The sequence below is a fragment of the Euprymna scolopes genome, chromosome 38, assembly GCF_053919585.1.
Source record: "Euprymna scolopes isolate OS-2025 chromosome 38, ASM5391958v1, whole genome shotgun sequence".
Lineage (NCBI taxonomy): Eukaryota > Metazoa > Mollusca > Cephalopoda > Sepiida > Sepiolidae > Euprymna > Euprymna scolopes.
This window is the reverse complement of record NC_136519.1, coordinates 66,240,200-66,263,340: the sequence shown is the minus strand read 5'-3', so window position 1 is coordinate 66,263,340 and position 23,141 is coordinate 66,240,200. Positions and strand designations below refer to the sequence as shown.

General features: G+C 33.9%; 1 long non-coding RNA gene across 1 annotated transcript in view; it reads left to right on the top strand.

Moving 5' to 3' along the window:
* The window catches only part of LOC145263014 (uncharacterized), a 568,413-nt gene extending 546,029 nt beyond the window's left edge, over nt 1-22,384 (top strand). The window contains exon 3 of the long non-coding RNA XR_013864454.1: nt 22,182-22,384. This is a non-coding gene — a long non-coding RNA (uncharacterized LOC145263014). The remainder of the gene's footprint in view (nt 1-22,181) is intronic.
* The last annotated feature ends 757 nt before the right edge of the window (nt 22,385-23,141 follow it).

The following is a 23,141-nucleotide window of genomic DNA, read 5'->3' as shown; positions in this document are numbered from 1 at the left end:
CAGATCATTATCATGAAAAGTTTCAATAAAAATACACGATTAAATCCGGATCTCCAACTCCTAACGTGTACATCTACTATCATGTCTCCTTCTCGAACGGCAGTGGTCTACGTTCTAACACTGCGGAGGTTAAAACCCAATTACAGGAGACTAAAGAAGACACATAATTTCAAAGCGAAACTGGCATCGGACAGACTATTTCCCTAGATGAGTTCGTAATTAAAGGATACTCTAATTAAACTTCCAAATCTGATCCCCAAGATCGCCATGGGCATTGAATTTGTGCCTATAAAAAAAGTTGGCTTTCCATGTGGTAGAAACATCTCCAGAGAAGATCCTAACTTACTGAATATGTGCTTCCGGGTGGCACTTGCTAAAACTACTGCGTTTGTATTTGCTCTCCATCGCCCCCACAACAGCGGAGTTACTATCTTTAAAAGCATATCTGGGAAAATTGACCACGTCCTATCTGCTTATCCTTCAGCTAATATTTATGTCTGTGGAGACTTCAATGTTCATAACGTTAAATGGTTAACTCCCTCAAACAAGACCGATGATCCGGAGAGTTTCTGTCATGATTTCTCCATTGCTTATGACCTCACTCAGATTGTTCACGAACCCACCCATGTGCCCGATACTGACGGCCAGTATGCGAGTTTCCTAGTCCTTTTTCTCACAACTTGCTCTGAACTGTGTTCAGCTTCCGTTCTGTCTCCACTTGGACCTTCCGACCACTCTGTTGTATCAATTAAGATAAAAATGAAATGGAATAAGTCCTCAGATGTACCTCTCCATCGTACAGTATATCGATATTCTATGGCCGACTGGGATAGCTTCCGTACATTTATATCACATCTACTTCTATTTTCCATGTTTAAAAGAATGTGTCCTCTGTAGTATCAGACCTGACGGAAAGGTTAATTATAGGTAGAGACCGTTTCATACCCTCGAAAAATTCCATCAAAAACCTAATAGCCAGCCGTGGTTTTCCCCAGAATGACCTGCTGCCATTGCGCACAGAAATCACTTTTTCCACTGCTTCAAACGTAATAGATGTATCGAGACTAAAGCCGCTTTCAGGAATGCAAACAAACACTGTAAAAAAGTAATAAAAGACACAAAAGAGTCCGTCAAGTCCAAAGTAGCTGAGCAGCGGTTTGATTACCACCAGTTTTGGCAAATAGCAAACAGAATCCTGAACAGAAGCGTGTGTTCTATCCCAACTATCATAAATGGACCTGAGGTAACCTCGTCAGCTTCAGACAAAGCCAAACTCTTTGCCAAGAACTTTGCAGCTTATTCTACCCTTTGCGACCAAGGCCGTACACCACCAGTATATCCCCCTGTATCAGAAAACACGCTATGTGATATACAAATATCTGTACGTGATATTGCCAAGCTAATCAAAACCTGGATTCAAGTATAGCAACCGGCCCTGACGGTATTTCAATTATAGTACTCAAAAGACTTCAACCACTAGTAGCGCCCATCCTTACAAAATTGTTTAAACGTTGTCTTAAGGAGAATTGCTTCCCAACATCTTGGAAATTATTATCAGTATTCCCTGTATTTAAGAATTCAGATGATCGCTCATCTACCTCTCAGTACAGGCCAATAAGTCTCCTGTGCGTCATAAGTAAGTTGCTGGAATCTGTGTTAAATAGAGAAGTAATCAACAATCTCAGCAAAAATCACCGTGTTAGTGACACGCAATATGGTTTCCGTTCTGCTAGATCTACAACAGATGTTCTTACAGTTGTATCTCATATGATTAGCGAATCTCCCGACGGAGGCTTACCTTCTAGAGCTATTGATTTTGATATGTACGGCATTTGATAGAGTATGGCATAAAGGTTTACTTCAAAAGACATCCAGCTACGGTATAGCTGGAAATGTCTTCTCAATTATTAAATCATTTCTTTCTGATGGGTTCATAAGTGTAGTAGGTGATGAGCAAAAATCAGAAGCTCACAGTGTTAATGCTGGAGTCCCTCAGGGGCCCATGCTGGGCCCAACCCTCTTCCTGATCTACATTAATGATCTTCCAAATCACATCCTTACATTATTCATAGACATTTATGCTGATGACAGTATGGTAGCACATCTAAGACCGTAAAGGCCAAGTTCTCTCCGATTCTCTCTCCTCTTATCTTGAGCAAGTGGTACAATAGGGAAGGAGGTGGCTGGTTACTTTTAATGCATCTATAACCAAGCCTTTATCTTTAAATCATCAACGCTGATCCTCATCTGGCATCAATTGAAATGAATGGCTCTCGTATTCAGGAGGCTTCATGTTTTGACAAGCTTCTGGGCTTGACTTTTACTCCTGATCTGAAATGGAACACATACATCAAATCTGTTGCCAAGGCCGCTTGGAAAATGGTGGGCTGCTTCCATCGATCCAGTAGATATCTCACTGCTGATGCAATTCTGTATTTATATAAGAGCCAGGTACCTTCCAGGATGGAGTACTGTTGCCACATCTGGTCAGGAGCTGCTAGAAAGGACATCCTGCATTGATAGAATTCAAAATAGACTTCGTAGACTCGTAGGGATGTCCTTTACTCTTCCCTGAAACCTCTATCTCACAAAAGATATGTTGCGAGTTTGTCTCTGCTTTTTTTCCATAGCAAGTGCTCGACTGAGCTCCAATCTATGGTTCCCCCTCGTTAAACTTTCACAAGGAATACCCGTCCAGCAGAAAAGACTATCAATAATTCCACTCACTCTTAATCTGTGCCTAAACCTAAACGTAGATTCCATGAACAAATCTTCTTTCTTAAAACAGCACGCCTATGGAACTGTCCTCCGTTTTCCTCCTTTCCAGCTGACTACAATATGGTTGTGTTCAAGTCTAACGTAAACAAGTTTGTGTTGAGCCGTTCCATGTTAGTTAACAAATTTACAGAATTTCCATTACCATCGATTACTATATTTTCCAATTTCAACTGTACAGTTCCCCTCATCCTCGAGTGACCTCTTGGCCTTGACAAGTGGTCTTCCCTATGTAAAAAAAAGATCGTGTCAGTGTTTTCCTTCTTAAATCAAATTTCGTTTTAAAAATCTTTTTGTGACGAACTTTTCAAAAGGAAATATAATGAAGCAGTTTTTAATGTTTAACTAAAATCGGCAAAGAAGAATGTGTGATTATTCCTTGCCGCTTTAAGAAATACAACAGAAAGCAAATCTATCTCTGTTTGACTTTAGAAAATATAATAATAGATTGAAAGCGTATGAAAGAATAACAGAACCATTGCCTGTTTTCGGTGTATAGTAATCGTTTGATTTAGCCTAAGAACTAATAGTATCGTTATTTAAAAAAAAACGAATATGTGTTGTTTGGATACATGAAGCCATCATGTTTAATTGCGTAAGTAGGTGTCAACCGTTCGAATATATCAAAATCCGATATTTTATTTTCTGATAAACGTACGCGAACAGCCGGTGACATTGCCCGGCTGTACTCAGGGACTAATGGTTATTTCAAGCTTTAAACACGAGATAATTAATATTGCATATATTGGTATAAAAGACGAACCGTGCTTGTGTGAAAAACTGTGACTAATCTAAACTAGTTCCCGGTCCCCTTGTTGATAGTGGCAGAAACACAATAAGATAGTGAATACCGTGCTACTATCGTATGACTAGTTTTGTAATGTAACTCTCATAAGAAATTGGATAATAATTTATAACGAATATCTATGTCCTATCATTTTTTTCATTTAATGGTATTCCATTCATCTTCAATCTGTTCCCTATTAATATTTCAATAATTATGTTTTTTCCACGTGCATAATATTAAATAGAATTTCATGGACGGAGTTTATTTCTAAGAACTTAACAGATGTTGAATATGATTGCATCCCTGCGGTTTACAACAGAGCTGTCTTCAAATACAATGTCAATAAATACTCGTCATAAATGATGAATTAGCGTAAAGTAAATATATATATATATATATATATATATATATATATATTCTTTTACAAGATAATTACATTATTCAACATGGCTTAGAATTCAGCAATGAGATGTTTTATCGCTGAGTATGAACTGAGTTAATACTTCGGCTTTATTTTTCTTTTCTTTTCTCACAACTACGTAAATGTGTATTACGTATTTAATTTTAATAGAAAATTGACTGCTAAAAACATACATCGTCATAAATAGAACAGCTGTTTCCATAACCCAGTTTAAAATATTTTCGTGATTTATTCAGCCAGAATGCATTCTTTTACTTTTTCGTAAATAAAAATAATAATAAGCGATGTTACTTTTTTGTTAATAGTTATTTTTAATTTAAAATGATCAGTTAATTAATTTAGGACTGATTTATCTGCATAAAATATACAAAACTATCTTATATTTTATATGAATAGGGACGAATATGTAATTACTAATTCATGCGTGACAAACCAAACAGGATCTTAGCCAACCCTTAGATAAACTAAATATCCGCCCTTTGTTGTGATGATGAAGCATTTGGAATGGGCTATTCTGAGAAAGTATAAAAGAAGCCACCTACCAAAATGCTTTCTCCCACTTTTTTTCATCGAAGACAATTGTGGGAAGAAATGTCTGCTCCAGTGAATTTTACCCTCGACAGACTAACATATATGAAAACATTAATTTGGATTTGCGTGAAATTTAATGGAGGATGGGTGCAAATTTAGAGGTCGGCGTGTCCTGATGCAAATTTAACGAGCCGAAAAGTTTCGTTTAATATTTCCATACCAATGTGAGTAAACAATGAGACAGAAAGGCGCGATGATGAATGAATAAAAGAAAGAGTGGATGAGAGAGGGAAAGAGTAATACAGGAGCAGGGAATACGATAGTCAATTACAAAGAGAAGGAATAAGACATGGTGCAAGATAAAGAAATGAAAATATGAGAGAGCGGAGGGGAATACAATATTGCTCTTTTAAAAAGAATCAACTTCTACCAAATTTCAGAAATGTAAGGTATTATATAAATGGACAAATGTCTGCCTGATTTGGATCTGGCTAGAGTATAAACAATGTTAAGCAAAGGCCGATAAAGTTTATATTTCCATAATTGTTATTAACTTGAACGCTAGAATATAGAAATGCCACAGAATCTGCTGGGGTTCAACTTAAAAGGTACTTTTATCCCCGTATAGTTGTGTAGCCGTAGGCGACTTAACAGCTGATTTCTCTCAAATGTAGTAATTTATAACGCCTTAACATTTAGGCTAAATAATACCGTATATAATATTTTATATTACCGTAGGTTTGCAATAAAAAATTCCACATACAATTAGATTATGTCTAAACTGTTACTTTTAACTGCTATAACATACACATGATGTCGTGATATTGAAATACTACATTCCATCTGTGGAGAACAATCATCACAATCGCAACATTACAAGAGGAAGGACCCCCTACTTTCCTCTCTATATATTTAGTCCTACCACTGCTACCAGTTGTCACTGGATACTATTCTGCATTTTCTCTACCACAGTTAGAGTTTACCCTCCGAAACTGAATGATAACATACACATACATCACATATTCCTTCCGGTTTCGGAAGCAAAATTTTAAACTTCTCCCCGACAATGTTCTGGCTTTTACGATAGACTAGAACCGTACATTTTCATATTCCAGAATTAAACGAATTCCTGCATAAACGAACACTTCTAAAAGTTGCTAAATATAGCATCTCCCTGCACATGAGACACTAACGGTAAAAGGAACAACATTTAAAATATATTAACCACTTAGAAATCGACATTTATATATTGCTAACCTCATATAACGCAGCAGTCATACACAGATAAAAACTTACATAACTACGGTTATATTTTTTTAAATCGATTACCTATGCTTCTGTCGATATCCCCAAGACACTCAAGCGAGCGTTAAAAAATACAAACTATCAACCGTTCATAAATACACAGGTTCATAAACACACAGTTTACTACTGATAGGCTTCTTTCATGGATCTAACGTAGGAAAGAAAAATAAGTTATATACACTCTCACTCTTCTCCCTCTATGCTTACACGTGAGGAAATATCAAAACAAATTTAAACACATACATTGTTTACAAATGTAAACAGTTACGGGTGAATGTCGGTATAGAATTAACCTGGCCAAATCACCGATAAAAATCCTCCGCGTCGATCAAACTGAAACGCTGAATCAGAAACTAGAAAAAAAATGAAACGAACTTTAATTTTATTATAAGAATCAGCTATGAATTTCAAACCCATGGCTTATAGTCGACAGTTACTTCGTGACCCTAAAATGTCTTTAAAGTGCGTTTTAAGGTTACCAAGTCACTATAAAAAAAACGGTAAAATTGCATTGTTTACAAAGAATGAACGAAATAGGTAAAGCCTTTATACTGACGAATAAAATTCACGGCTTTAAAATTCTGAACAAATTAGGTTTTAATTAAAACAGTTTTGGGGGCTTTTCATTCTTTAGCCTTCTTGTTTATTACTTCTTTGTCGTGTTCATTTGAACACCAATGTCGTGTTATTATTTTTTTTTTCATTTTCAGTGAATTTCATTCAATTACACATGGAAAAATAAAAGAATAAATAATTTTATTTTATTTTAGTATATAAGAAATATAACGAAGTAGTAATTTGCTATATTTCTTAGTAAAATACTAAGAGGGGATCTTTACACGCGCACACCTTAGCATTTTTTGTGTTTGGAGGTAATTTTACATTATGTCCACCTCCACATTTTTCGTTACAATACCCACTTTTATAATGTTTTGTATATCCTGATTTCGAAAATGTTATTACCATTTTGCGCAGACAATAGCTTCTAGAGATATAAGCATATGTATGCTGCACTGTAATTCAACGCCTCCCAGATTTGAAATCCAGCGCGCGATACGAAATTCAACTTCACTCTTATCAAGACTGTCACCAACCATATTAATTGCGGGTGGGTATGCTGCCTAGGATTTTCACGATTAAATTTGCGAAATTTATTTATCTACAACTTTCTACTGTAGAAGAGGTACTCTTCTCTGATAAACGTTCTTTACATGGGAACGTTGAGGGTGTCTATTCCAAGGCAAGGATGTTGCAGGTGTCTATTCCTAAAGCCAATCTTTACATGGGGAGTTTCCTTCAATCTAAACAGTTCATATAGAGTGAAAACCCCTAAATTCTAAAAAATATCTTAATAATTTCCATTCTTATCCTAATGGACCCTTTTTTTAAATTTGATTATTACATACGGATTTATTTGCTTTTTTCAGATTAAAACAGTACCTGCAGGTAAATAACCATAATTTACTTTTTTGCGAAGAAGAGGAGAGGCTTCCACTGGGCAACGCCGGTTAACGGGTTCGGCTAGTTATTCTATAAAGGCCACGCTTTATTTTATTTTTATTTATTTTTTTTTGTAATTGGTGCAATACAAGAAAACATCCACTCTTAGGTCGTTTACTGTTTTATAGTAAATACGCGTGTCCAAACACTCACTCTTAGGTCGTTTACTGTTATAGTAAATACGCATGTCCAAACACTGTTGACCGGGATAAAGTAATAAAGTCTTTTGTGCCAGGAGACATATTCAAGCCTTATCAATACATTGGAGAGAGCAAGCAGTAGCCCAAAAGTTAGGAACAAATCAATTCCTTTTCTAGGAGTGGGGTGTTGATTATAGTAGTGCTCTGAATCCTAGATTGAGCAGATATGGTTACATATACTCTAATTTGCTTCGACCGTTTCTATCCCGACATCCTTTTACAGGAAAGTAGAATATTCCAAATGACTAATAAAACAACAAATATTGGTGTCGCTGTTAGCAAAGCACTAATAAAAATGATTCGTTTTTACCCATCTTTATTTAATGCAATAAATTTTACAAAAATAATCATACCCCCTTATTTTTTCAGTATTAATCGAGTTTCTGACTGTTTGTTTTCTGTTTGATTCTTATTTTGAATGCTTTTATACAACCTTTGATTAATTTCATTGCGTTTTTTGCATTTTTTCAGAAATTAAAATGATATCAACTGAAAACCAATAAAAGAATAAAAATTACTAGAATGGGGAAGAAAAAAGAGCTTAGTAATGATATTAGGACTAAAATTGTGAATTCACATAAGGATGGTTTAGGTTACAAGTCAATTTCCAAGAAATTTGAGGTCCCTACAGCAACAGTACAGAGCATCATCAAAAAATTCCAGAGCCACCACACAACAAACAACTTGATTGGTAGAGGAAGGAAAAAGAAAACTGTCTGCTAGAGCCACCAGGAATATTGTAAGAAGTGTTAATGCAAATCCAACCACCACTAATAAGGACATTTTAGAAAATCTGGAGTCTTCTGGCATAAAAATATCAAGGCAAACATTGCAAAGGACTCTGCATGAAAATGGTCTGAAAGGAAGAAGACCAAGAAGGACTCCATTGCACACCAGAAAACACCTTGCAGCACGTCTAAAGTTTGCTAGGACCCATGTGAATTCTCCAGAGTCCGTTTTCTCAAGTATTTTGTGGACTGACGAAACAAAAATTGAATTGTTTGGCCATATGGATGCTTCTTACGTTTGGAGGAAGAAAGGAGAAGCTTACAACCCAAAGAACACCATACCCACGGTGAAACATGGTGGTGGTAGCCTAATGTTTTGGGGCTCCTTTTCGGCTAGTGGTCCAGGTAGTTTGGTCAAGATAGATGGAACCATGAAGAAGGAGCAATATTTGGAGATACTCCAGAAAAACATTAGACAGGATGCGGAGAAGCTCCATTTAGGAACAAACTGGGACCTTCAACAGGATAATAATCCAAAACATACTGCCAAAATAGTCAAGAAATGGTTTGAGGATAATCAAATGAATGTTTTGGAATGGCCTAGCCAGAGTCCCGACCTGAACCCTATCGAAAACCTCTGGCACATATTGAAAACTGAGGTTAAAAAGCGGAAACCTAGAAATTTGAGGGATTTGGAGAACTACTGCCTTGAAGAATGGTCAAAAATCAGTGTTGATGCTTGTAAAAACCTTGTTGATAAATATCCAAAACGGTTACAGGCAGTTATTAAGAATAAAGGGCATGCTATTGACTATTAGTAAGAGAGGTATGAATAATTTTGAACTAGTGCCATTATTGTTTTTCTTTGTATAATGTTTAAAACTTGCATAATTTATTTATTTGCTGAGTTTAAATTAAATGATTATGCTTGATTTATTGTTTGAAATCCCTTTAATATTGTCTACCTTCTGGTTTGAGCAATATTCTTATAGAAATCTCAAAGATCTGAGGGGTATGAATAATATCGGGCACAAGTGTATATATATATATATATATATATATATATATATATATATATAGTAATTTATAAAATATATATGGCGATTAAGCTACACTGAATATTCTGCTTTCATCCAACTATAGGATTCGTCAGGCTTATGCGCATAAGCCTGACGAATCCTATAGTTGGATGAAACGCAGAATATTCAGTGTAGCTTAATCGCCATATATATTTTATAAATTACTAACTAGCTCTACCTACGTATTGAGCACTTTTGAAGTAAATACTTAAAGTTTACGCATAAATCTATACTTTCGTATATTAAATTTATGCGAATAAATGAAGTAGTTATATATATATATATATATATAAATTACAATAAGTTTACTAATGTAATCAAAATGGTAAACTTAAAATATATTATAAATATTAAAGAGTTAATATTTACAAGTAAAGTAATCTCAACCAGATGTAAAAGCTCAATAAAACCGAAAAGGAAATAGAGCTTATAATATGAATAAATGATTAATAAAACATGTTAAAATACATCTTGAAAAAGAGTTAAAAACATATTTGATTTTAAAAAAGGAAGCACAAGATAAGTGGATAATCCTTAATCCGCGGAGTTTAGGAGAAATACTCTCCGTCTCATCAGAGGGCAGGAATTAGCTAAATGCGGGATCGGATTTTGTATATAAAAGTATTTCATGAAACTACAAGTAAGTCACAGATCTTACTTGGGTAAAAAAGGGTGAGGTAAGGGGAATAGGAGGTAAAAGAAAAATGATAAAAAGATTTCACATGAATGGATATTCCGGTGAAGGGTAAAGAATCCAAGAATGGTAAAATCCAAAACGGTCGAATTTAAAATTTCCAATCCAATGGGTAAATTCCAAATGGTCCAAAATGATCAAAAAGGCAGAGTTCATTGGAAAAAATCGCAAATAGAATGAATTCCAAATCATTAAAAGAAAAAGCACTGGAGAGAATATTTAAAACACGTCTGTCAAGGCTGGAGGAATCAAGTAAATGATGAGAAGGAGAGTATTTATCCGAAACTTGGCGAATTAAGGATTATCCACTTATCTTGTGCTTCCTTTTTTAAAATTACATATGTTTTTAACTCTTTTTCAAGATGTCTTTTAACATGTTTTATTAATCATTTGTTCATATACACACACACACACACACACACATATATATATATATATATATATATATATATATATGTATGTATATGCATATATGTATATATTTAAGATAGGTGGTGACCAAAGTGCTCCGGAAAGGTGCTGAGGGTGTTTCCAATAGCAATCGCAAGAAATGCGGACCAAAGAAAAGCACCACCCAAAGACAAGGCCGGGCACCGGAGAAGGTGGCAAAGAAAAGTCGATTCCAATAAACAAGTCACATCAGTGAAGCGTAGAAACAGGTTTCTAGTGCCGACGTTTCAAGAATCACTACCTACGGAAGGTGCCAACAAACCGCTCCTTAACAAGAAGCAAATGTTGATGAGGCTGCGATGGGCAACTGCTCACACAAAACTGACCTGCAAACAAATGGCGGCGTGTGATCTTTTCAGATGAGTCTCGATTTTGTATCTCCTTCATCAAACAAGGGCTAGGTGTTTGGCGAAGAACCACGGAACGGTATAACCAAGAATGCGTTAAGAAGTCTGTGAAGTTCTCTCAGTCTTGCATGGTTTAGAGCTGTATGAGTCGTAATTTATGCTTCATCAAAGGAACTGTAAACGCAAAAGTGTACCAAGATATCCTGGAGCTAATTTACTGCCAGTGTTGGATAACCAGTTTGACAACGAGGTTACAGTCATCAATTTTCAACATGACTTGGCACCGGCACACTCTGCCAAGACCACGTCTTCCTGGCGCCGAGAACGATCGATCCCTATTCCTGACTGGCCGGCGAACCCGCAAGATTTGAACGTTGTTGAAGCCTTGTGGGACCAGATGAAGAGGCATCTCCGCAAAGAAACCTACTACCCTTGAAACCATGAAGATTGCAATCCAGAACATGGGATTTAGTGTCTACACGGGATTGCGAGAAGCTTTTTGATTCCATGCCCCGGCGAATTGATACTGTTATCAAGACAAAAGGTGCTGCTACTAAATATGGTTTAATTTTATTTGTATTCATGGTAATAAAAAATATTTTGTTTACTTACCTGCCTTGTTTTATTATTTTGAAACACGAAATATTCAAAAACTGACATTGCAATTGATATGAAAAAACATTATGTCGTAAAACAACTATTTCATTAGTTTTACATGATAGGGATATTTAAACACCAATTACATCTCACGGATCGTCCTTAATAAGAATTTAGCGCAAAAAAAACATGATGGTCTATTTTTTTTTTACCATCACGAGTATATATATATATATATATATATATATATATATAGAGAGAGAGAGAGAGAGAGAGGCAGAGAGACAGAGAGAGACAGAGAGAGAGAGGCAGAGAGACAGAGAGAGACAGAGAGAGAAGAAGAAGAAGAAGAAGAAGAAGAAGAAGAAGAAGAAGAAATAATGAGAGAAAAACACTATTATTAGGACAGAGAAAGAAGAAATGAAAATAGAAAATAAGAGATAGGGAAAAGGACCAGGAGGCTAAATTGAAACAGTAGACTATAATGCAATTGCTGCTATATCAGGACAGAAAGCAGAGAGAGATAGTAGATGAAAGACTAGAATAATGCGAGAGAAAAATGAAGCTAAGGCGATGTTCAACGCCACATACGTGTACCATTTACAAATAGAGCATATAAATATATAGCGATTATGCAATCGTGGGGAAACGAATAATGATGCAGGTTTGCATTTTTTTTCTTACTAAGTAGCAATTGTCTGGAGGTTACTAAAGGCGATAAAACATAATAATCGATCAACACTGGAAAGAATGACATATTATCGATCCCGTATATTGATCAATGTGTTCAATTTGAAAATCAGTATAGTTGCTCGGGATTGACAGAAATATTCTCAAATTCAAAAAGATGGGTTTGAAGAAAGGAGGATGTTATATCATCGGAAACGTAGTCATAATAACTAATAACAAAAAAGTAAGTCGAATAATATAAAATATATTATATTCCTTTATCATTTACCTCCTGCCCACTACCTCTTTCTCGCTCCCCCTCTCTCTCTCACTCTCTCTCTCGCTCTCTCGCTCGCTCTCTCACGCCTTGTCTGCCTCTTTCCAGTAAGGTGCGTACCTCTTCGGTAGGCGTTGCCTCATACTCTATTAACTGCTTCTTGCGTTTTCTTTTTTTCAGTTGAAAATCAATGAGGTCCGACACACAGAAAACTCTCGATTATGACATTTTTTTTGTTTTTATTGTTAATTATGAATGGCCTCGTATTTTTAAAAAAATATGCAGATCAAAATGAATATCCGATTTTGGAGAGGGCAGAGGCGATTCAGAAAAGGGAAGCGTACCGACATCCTAAAGAAAATGTAGTTCAAAAACTGCCAGATTAATCTCTATGTATTTTTTTAAATACTAGTTTCTATATTAATATGTTTCTCCTGACCTTTTTCTTCAATTAATCTTGACTCTCACTTTCATCCAAAATTGGTGTTTTGCCTCATTCATATATCATTCTCATAACACCTGTAACATGCATAATTATTTCCTCACGTTTTAGTATTTCAACTAATATTGCTATTAAAAACTATGCTATTCTGTAGATATTGGTGTTCCAACATGGCAACTAAGCCTTCGGTGATGTCCTTTACATAAGCATCGATTTGGAGTTTCAGAGTATAAAATAACTTAACGTTACTATTAATTCTCGGTTCACGGTGAATCGGAATGCTTGTAACATTTCATCGATTAAGTAAAGAAAATCTGAAGTTGGAACGACTTCATCAGAAGCCCCATGGGATAGGAGTAAATCTCTAACCGACTTATCCAGCAAGAGATTATTTTCATTCTTTCTATCATTATTTCCCTCCATCCATTTACTCTATCTAACTCGGTTTCCCCATTCCAAAATATCCAAGATATAAAATTGTAGCCAATGGTAACTTTTTAGCAACTTTGTTTGCCACTGATTATTAAAAATTGAGAAAGTTTACAAGGATCTTTCCTGAAGTGATCGAGGACAAAAAATGACTTATATCCACATAATGTCAAACAGCAAACAATATTTCAATAAATAACTAGCCTTTCCAAGTATTTTCGATCTGTTGAACATTTCTATTTATTCTGAAACAAAAAATTAACTCATTGTCTCAGATATGAGTAAAATATAAACAAATTCGTTGGATCATGCTATTTAATTATTCAAAACTTTTTAAAGCAGGGAGTACCCGGCGTTACTTGATTGTAAATTACGTTTTAATATTTTAATAGTAAATTGAAAACAACGAGACTTGCCTGTCATCTTATCGTGTTATTAAAATAAACAGAAATGCCCACTGGTCGACGTAAATGTGCATAAATGAATTTCGTAAGCAATAGGGCCAATACGTCATAGATGTTATCACGTTGAATATTAAGGTTTTTAAAATGAACCAACGAATGGACTATTCGCTAATGCGTGGTTTACAAACTTCGTCGAAACCAAACTGTTGAGCTGACCCCCTTCAAGCAAAACAACATTTCTCCATAAAATAATTCGGGATTTTTTTCTAATTTTCGAAATTCTGTGTCCGGGTGATCGCTCTTATTAAGGGTGCGCGATTCATGTCGGTCTGATGAAGAAAATAAAAGGTTTTAGCGGAGATACTTAGACACAAGCAATCTAAAACACAAACACACTAAGGCACACAATATTGGACTTAGATTAGCGGGAAAGGGGGCATTTTCCAGTCATAAACTACGGGTAAATAACAAAATCGGGACTTGAGTGCCATCTTATCGTGTTATTTAAAGAGAAAAATGCTGCATGGAGGGAGCGAAATTGAAAAACTTAAGTTCGTAAGCGAACACGTTATCGATTGGACGAGAATAAACAGATGTTATCATGTGTAACTGAATCAAAGCAATGACCGTTCGCACATGCACCATTAATAAAAAGCGTAGGATGCAAGATTTTTACAGGACCCCCATGAAAAATCAACATTTCCACATGAAACAATTGACGTTTTTTTTTTCTATTTTTTGGAAATTATGTGTCCTAGAAGTTGCTCTTTCTTTCCAGATTCATACCTGTTCGATGCAGATGACAATTTTTTAGCGGGCATACAAACACACCAATACACAAACACACAAACATACAGACGCACTAACACACAGACACACAAACACATCAACACACCAACACACCAACACACAAACAAATGAAATGTATATAATGGAAAAACAGTGAAGTGTCCGGTGTTCACTTTTTGTAAAATACCATTAAATAAAAAAATCGGGAATTGGGTGCTATTTTATCATGTTACTAGTATTTCAGCCCGGCTTTGCCCGGGTGTTTGGATGTGTCTGTTGAGCAAAAAAAAAAAAAAAAAAAAAGTGGTAGTAGGAATGCGGGCTCTAACCCGTACCGCGAAGGAGGAAAAGAACGGGGAAAAACCTGACGTCTATGCTGTTACGACCACCGCCAAACCGGAAGTAAGCTTGTTTTTTTTTTAATTAAGGCTAGACAATCGAAAGAAAACGAAGACTTTCAAAAATATCGGCGAAGAAAAGGTCCCCCTGTAGAAAACTTCTCAGTTGAAGGTGAAGATATTAATGTTTTAAACAAGTTTTCGATATTTGTCTTCTGAATTGTCGGACTTTAAAACAATACTGATCTTGGTAAAATCCGTCGCCTCTGTCGAAAGTTTTAGGCAGACATGCAAACATACATACATATATTTATATATTGGTAGCTCAGATTTTCGACCCAAACCGATTAAAAAGCTTTCCTTATCCCCGAATACCTTTTATGTCAAATTTCAAATGTTTAGACGGGAAATTGTCTGAGTAATTTGGTAGAGACCGCAGGTCAATTTTGTTTTAAATTTGACGCCTATTATGGCCCTTAACCTTTATTGTTTTGGGCTCCAATCAAGCTATTAAGTTAGATCCATAGCCAAGAAACCTATATCTAAAATTTCAAGTGTTTAGACCCAAAATTGTCGGAGGAGTTTGGTAAAGTTCTCAAACGTCAAATCGTTGAACTTTGGACACAGTTACAGCGAAATTTCTGGCCGAAAACCGATCACATCAATTTTTCCCAATCTCAGTACCCTGTATATCAAATTTCGAGTCTGTAGACTAAAAATTTACAGTTATTGCGTAGGGAAATGTACACATACACACAGACAGACAATCACACAGACACGTGGACACGTTCACTTTTATAGATATATTGCATGGGTGGCCGGCGTTGCTCGGGTGTTTGGAGGTGTAGGCTGAGCAAAAAAACAAAAAAAAAAAAAACGGTCCATTTTTTTTTAACTTTCACCCCTATTCTGACCCCTTAACCTTTATTGTTTTGGGCTCAAATCAAGTTATAAAGTTAGATCCATGTCAAAGGAATCTACATTAAAATTTCAAATGTTTAGATCCAAAATTGTCGGAGGAGTTTGGTATAGTTTTCAAAGGTCAAATCGTTGATCTTTGAACCCTTAACAGTCAAATTTCTGACCGAAAACCGATCACATAGATTTTCCCAAATCTTAGTACCCAGTATATCAAATTTCGAGTCTGTAGACAAAAAATTGACAGAGTTATTGCGTAGGGAAATGTACTCAGACAGACACACACACACCTCCACGCAGACACGTTGACTTTTAAAGATATATAGATAAATACATAAAGATATATGGAAACAATTTTGTGTTTGCTGTAACTTTTTACGCAAATATTATGCAAGTATAAATCATGTAGAATATCTGTATGAATATAATTACACGTAATAGTTAACTAAAATGATTATCCCATGAGAAAACCGAAAAAAAAAACTAATAAGGAATATATTTAATGAATGTTTAAAAGAATATGCAAATTAGCTAGATATTTTGCTAGTAACTGCAATTCCACAACCAATATATAAATAATAATATATAAAAAAGAGGGTTTTTAATATGAATATCAATACACACAAAAGGAACACGAATTCATAGGGTATTAGATATAGATAGATAAATTAAAAGAAAAAACTGCCGCGTGGTAGATATACGTAAGGGAGTTGAAAATTTTAAAAAGAGATGGAAAAGGTTATTAAAAGAAAAAGTAGCCGAGTAGTGGATGTGAACTTGCAATACTTAAGCTGGTAAGCGACCCCGTTAATCCTGGAAACATGACAACACAGATCTTTTCACACGGCAAGTTTGGTCTTTATAAAATGAAACAACAAAATGAACGTTCTCGCATACGTAGGTAAGGTATAATGTGAACACCAAGATTTTTTCCTGACTCCCTTAAAAAAATTGACATTTATTTATAATATAAGCGCCGGTGTTTTTTTTTCCTAATTAATCGAAATGTCCGAGAGATTGCTATTTTTAACGATAACATATTCATACCTGTTTATGCGATATCAATCTACCATTAACCTCGAGTGGATGTTACTCTTAATAAGTGATAACCGATTAGAAGGAAACGATGTAATTTAAAGTGTATACATTCATGTCATAACGGTTCCATAGGACTCTTACTGCCATTATATTTAACAGATTTCGCCTGAGATTTTTTGCGAGTATATTCTTTTAATAAGGAATTTGGGAAAAAATGCTAAAATGTTAAATCGGATTCATAAGAATTAGGATTTCGGCTCATTTGTAGAACAGGCCCGCTAAAATAATAATCCCTTAAACTCAATTACGTACAGATGTGTTTAGTAATAAAACCAGTTTATCAATTACAGAAGAGGATGAAACGCATTCACTTCATTATTTGCATAAATAGATGGCATCCTTTTATTTTATTTCAACACCCACATAAACCCATACGTTTAGCTGTCCACCAATTCTGCAATATGTTCTGCATTTGATATGTCCTGGGATTTATTCTTACCTAAGAAGCATAACCATAATATTAAGTTCATCACGAGGTTCTTACCCTCGAGTAAATAATGAATTCAGTACGAATCTTTGTATGTAGTTTGATACAAAGAATACGTGCATGTATTAACCAGATGCTATATCAACCAAAACCCAGGCAAAATAACAATTAAAATCAGAATAATATTCTAGATTACTAGAATAATATGAATTGTAAATCCTTCTGATGTTTTAAAATTTTTAGATGAAGATTGACAATTTTAATAATTTTGTCTACTTTTTCATCTAAGATGTTATTCCCACATCCTGTCGATCCAATTTAGCACCCAACCTTCTTCTGGTGCTTCTTGTTTAACACACTAACATTTATGTCAGACTCGGCTCACTGTACAGAATTTCGAATAGAACGCTTTATAACTAACCCACAGTGGCCACTTTCTCTGGTTCTGTCAACCATTTCTGGATTTCTTAAATAATTCTTAGTTGTATTCTTAGTATCGTTAGGACTGATGACTGAACCTTCAACCTCATAAAAGAGTGTATCTAAGAATTGGTTATATTTACCACTTATATCTGTTACGCTATACATACCTGCGAACAGAGTAGGAAATATTAAGCAAACACATTTGAATAAATAAAATTTCTACCAGAGCAGGACTAATGAAACATGAATAATCTACCTCTCTGGATTAAGTAGAGTGTTCTGTTAGAAATTCCGTACAGATTCCAAACTTTTACATAAATATTCCAAATTTGCAAAAACCACACATATAAATAATCGAAGGTTATATCGATTGAAAAGTTGTAAGAATCAAATCTAAAATAACAATTTTAACCGAGTAATCCAAATAATATACATTACAATTCTCCATTTCAAAACATTCTGATAAAAATAGAGAATTAAATGCGTAACGCCAGCTGTGTAATCGTCACAAGTATTTGCTTAAGATTATCTTCTCAATTGCTTTCAAACATTTCTCGTCATGATTATATCAAATAACCCAAGGGTAACTCACTAACATGAAAGGGGCAGTTTAGTGATTCAGATGGCGTTTGTTGTGTCTGTTGTTGACGATGGCAGCGGCAGCGGCACATGCCTCTGACTTTCTTTGGCGATGACATAATGTTTAAAAGAAAAATTCTCATCGCGATCATAGAAATAAAAATGGCATTCCAAAAAATAGGCAAAAAGTTATGTTTCCCCAAATGTCTTGTGTGGTTTGCATTTCCAAATGTTAGACAACTCGCCCCACAAATCCCCCAGGACACGTCAGTTGGTGATTCACGCTTGAATAAGTAATAAGCCTATCATTTATTAGGTTGATAACACAAAAGGATCAGACACACATGAACAATTAATATCGGGGAAAATAGCTGGTTGATATTTATGTTATTACCCAATAAAATGATAAAATCTGCCTGCTGTGACGAAGGTAAATATGATTTATTCTACGATACATACTAGCTTAAATACCCGTTAATTATCAATAATGACCGGTCTTGCTAGGGATTGAAAATCGTACATGAAATTGAAGTCACATACATCAATTTTGCCTTGCTGGATTTTGCTTATCTAATCTATAGAAAATTGCATCTGTTTACCACTATTAAAGAATTTTTTAATGAAAAAAATTGGCACGCAGAATTATCCACCCATTAGTCTCATCGCACTGTTCTCTAAATATGTTTTTATCGTTTATCAATCGATCAATAGTGCACATGGAGTTTAATGCTAAAATTCTGCTTGGCAAATGTATAGATTTAGAACTATTTTACTGCGACCATTAAAATGCTCATATCTGCACATATATACCATACAGTTAGATATATTTGTTGATGATACCATGTGCTATCTGCAAAACGAATACACATGTATCGAAGAAAAATTACTGAATCTTTTTAAAATTACGTACAGTCTGTTGTAGAATACAGAAATATTTGGATTATAAAATTGAATGTTCCAAACCAAAACTCATTTCCTTTAACAATTATAATGAATATATTCAACTAACAAGTTAAATATCCGACTTAAATGCCCTTCATTGAAACCCTTTTGTCTAACATCCATACTTCAGCAATTTAAAAGAAATATTATAAAAAACAAGTTTATTGAAGAAAAATAATGAATACCATCACATAGATGTGCTATTATGATAAACATTATATTTCCGCTATAAATTACGAGTACGTAATAATAAAATGTTACTTTCAGTCTTTATATTTATAAGATTTTTAAATATTTATATTTTAATATGCATTGCGGCGAATCAACCTGTTTGTGATTGTTTAATGTCGAATTAAGTAATCTTTTTTCTCTTAGAGATAATTAATATTTAAACCACTAAAGGCGACATACACTTGTGTTTGTTTTTATGCAGAAAAAAAGAGGAGAGAGAAAAAAGAAAAGGATGGAGAGACTACATATATGAACACGTGTCTGTTTAGTGTATATATCTTATGTGTTATTCTACCTTCATGCGTACACACATAATGCCGGGCAAGACATTGACCCATGCAAAATAGACAAAGATGATACAAACAAAAAGAATAACATTAATAACAAATTCTGTGTTTAACGCGATGCCGTGGGGATGCGCGCACTATATAATAGCAAGTACAGGGGTCGATCGGGTAACTTTTATAGCCTAATTATTCAATAGACTCATTCCATTTGCTATAGCGAAACAAGTAAAGTGTAAAGGGTCGTAATGTATTATTTACTAATTGGGATGTTTTGGGGCGGATCTAATCCATTTCGGAGACTTTTTACATAGAATAACCTTTTTTTATCCGCGAACAAAAATATCATCGTATGTGTGCCATTTATGATAAAGTTGCATAAATTTTATGATAAGTCCTCTTCATATATATATATATATATATATATATATATATATATATATGTATATATATATATATATAGAGAGAGAGATAGAGAGAGAGAGAACAAGAGAGAGAGGAAGAAAGCGGGAGAAAAAGCTGAAGAATAATAGAAGAATACTCATTCAAGGCGGGCTAAAATTAATTCCCACAACAGAATACATTTCTGCAATCATAACTTCTATTACAAAGATAAAAAAAAAGAATAATAATAATAATAATACTAATACTACTACTACTACTACTAATAATAATAATAATAATATTAATAATAATAATAATAATAATAATATTAATAATAATAATAATAATAATAATAGTAATAGTAATAATAATAATAATAATAATAATAATAATAATAATAATAATAATAATAATAATAATAATAACTAAGACTCAATAGAACACCGGAGATACTTCCCATCTTTGGTGATGGCTTATGTGAAAACTAGTGATTAATGATACTAAAAATTCATGGTCAGAATAATTATGTCAATTTCGTTCAAACACTACTACATGGATTTAATTTTAAAAAGTAAAGCGTAAGCTTAAGTATTTTAAGAACAGAATAATGGATCTTGAATAAGGATGTCTAATATCTAAAGACCCAACTTGATACATTTGAATCTTTACAGTCTACTTTATATCATGCCTCAAAGTATCTTTAAATTCTCAGGTTGAAGACTATTTGTTAACTTACGTTGAATATCCGTTGTGACAGTTGCATAAGTATAAAATGCATATGAATTTCCACAATGGATTTTCATTTATTCGCACTCCTTTAGCATAAAACTAAATGTACATAAATATATGCCTCATTTGCACTAACTAGAAACTGATATCGAAAATTTAGAGCGAAAAAAAAGTATTAAAAAATAGAAGTAAACTCTTATATATATAGAATGGATAAACATACATTTAGTCCGAAATATATATATATATATATATATATATATATATATATATATATATATATATATATATATATATACGCGTGTGTGCGTTTTATTTTTTATTACCGTTTTATCTGTTTAGTTTGTATATATATATATATATATAAATATCTATATATATATATATATATATATATATATATATATATATATATATATAGTGGGTGTGTGTGAGAGAGTATATATAAATATATAGATTCATGATTATAAAAAATGATAATTTTTATAGCTACAGAAACCAGTGTGTATCATGCTTTCGGGATTATTAGTGTAGAAGGGAACAATTCTTACCAGTCAAATTCAAGATTAGAATCCAGCTAGGAAACCACCTTTGACTATTTGCTAAGCCTTAAACTCCGAAACATAAAAGAATTGCACGGAAATGAAGGGAGCTAACAACTTCTAAATGCTAAATTCAGGCGCATACAATAGACAATCTAGAGTGTCCATACGAGCAGAAGTCGTGAACGTTACATAAATGCTAGTTGACTGTATTCTAGTTTTTATTTCATCAACCGTGCTTTACTTTAAATATTCTTTAAAAAAGCTTTATAATTAGAAGCATACATAATATTTCTATACTTAAAGACACAATGTTTTAAGCTTTCGCAATCATCATTGCACGAGTTGACAATTCATATGTATATGTGCGTTCGTGTGTATACTGTGGATAAAATGCACGATATATTAGCTGACTACAATATGGTTGTCTTCAAGTCTAACGTAAACAAGTTTTTCATGAGGCGTTCCATATAAGTTAACAAATTTACCGACCCTCCATTACAAACGGTTACTATATTTTCCAATTTCTACTGTACACTCTTTAACCCTTATCCTCGAGTGACCTCTTGGCCTTGATAAGTGACGATGCCTAGGTAAAAAAATATCATAAAATTATTGATCGTTAAAGAAAAAGTGCTTGAAACACAGAAATGAAAAATAAATTAAAAATGAGATGCAATAATACTTAGCAATCAACATGACTCGTTTTGTTCGGATCAACGAACGTCTTCACTTTTTCTAAAGAGATTCATTGATCCGAATTTATTTTCCATCCGGTCATTAATCGTTTGTCTTTTTCTAATTATCACACATGCATTTTTAAATAAATTAACGTTCTTTTTATTTGTTTCTGTTTTTTTAGAGAATCATCGCTGTGGAGATACTATTCCGCAAGTTGCACAGTTTGAACCTGAGACCTGAATCATCTACGAACTCACGTCCTTGCCATAGCTGATGCGGCCAACTTAACAGCTAAAAAGAAATAAAGTTTATGTGTTTTTTTTTATCCCTTAAATGTAGTAGACGCAGACGAAAGTATTAAATAATATTATAATAAATATTTGAAATTATTTTACGCAAACGTATCTAGTCTTCCTTTGGAGCGTTGTCCGCGTTATGCTTGTAATTGATATCTATATGTGTATGTGTCTCGTATATATTTGTGGGAGTTTGGGGATACGTATTGATGGGGATATATGTCTGCGCCTGCGGGTAGTCTGACTGTGTGTGTGTATATATTGTGTGTGTGCTAGTATGTGTGTGTGTATATATATATATATATATATATATATATATATATATATATATATGTGGGTGTGTGTATGTGTGTGTATATTATTGAGACGTGTATCCCGTTGGGGTCCACAGGTGTTTAATGTTCCCAATCGACAGTCTTATTATTGTTATTATTATCGCTATTGTTAGTGCTATTAATATTATTAATATTTAAAAAGTATTATTATTAAGATTCTTAGTGGGTATAATATTATTAGTTTTGGCATAATAACAGTCATAGTATATAATATGCGGGTGTGTGCATGGATGTCTGTGTTTGAGGGTGCGTGAACTGATATACCTGCGTATGTGAGTATAAATATAAACATGTTATAACTGTATGTGAGTATTATGTATCTATATATGTGTATATGTGTGTATATATACACGGGTGTATCAAAGTGCGGGTGTCTATACGTGTATTTATATATGTGTATGCATGAGGAGGTTGATAACTCTCGGGGTTTTTGTTTATTTTTATTTATTTGTTTATTTATTTTTATTTAATTTATTTTTTTATTTTATTTTATTTATTTATTTAATTTAT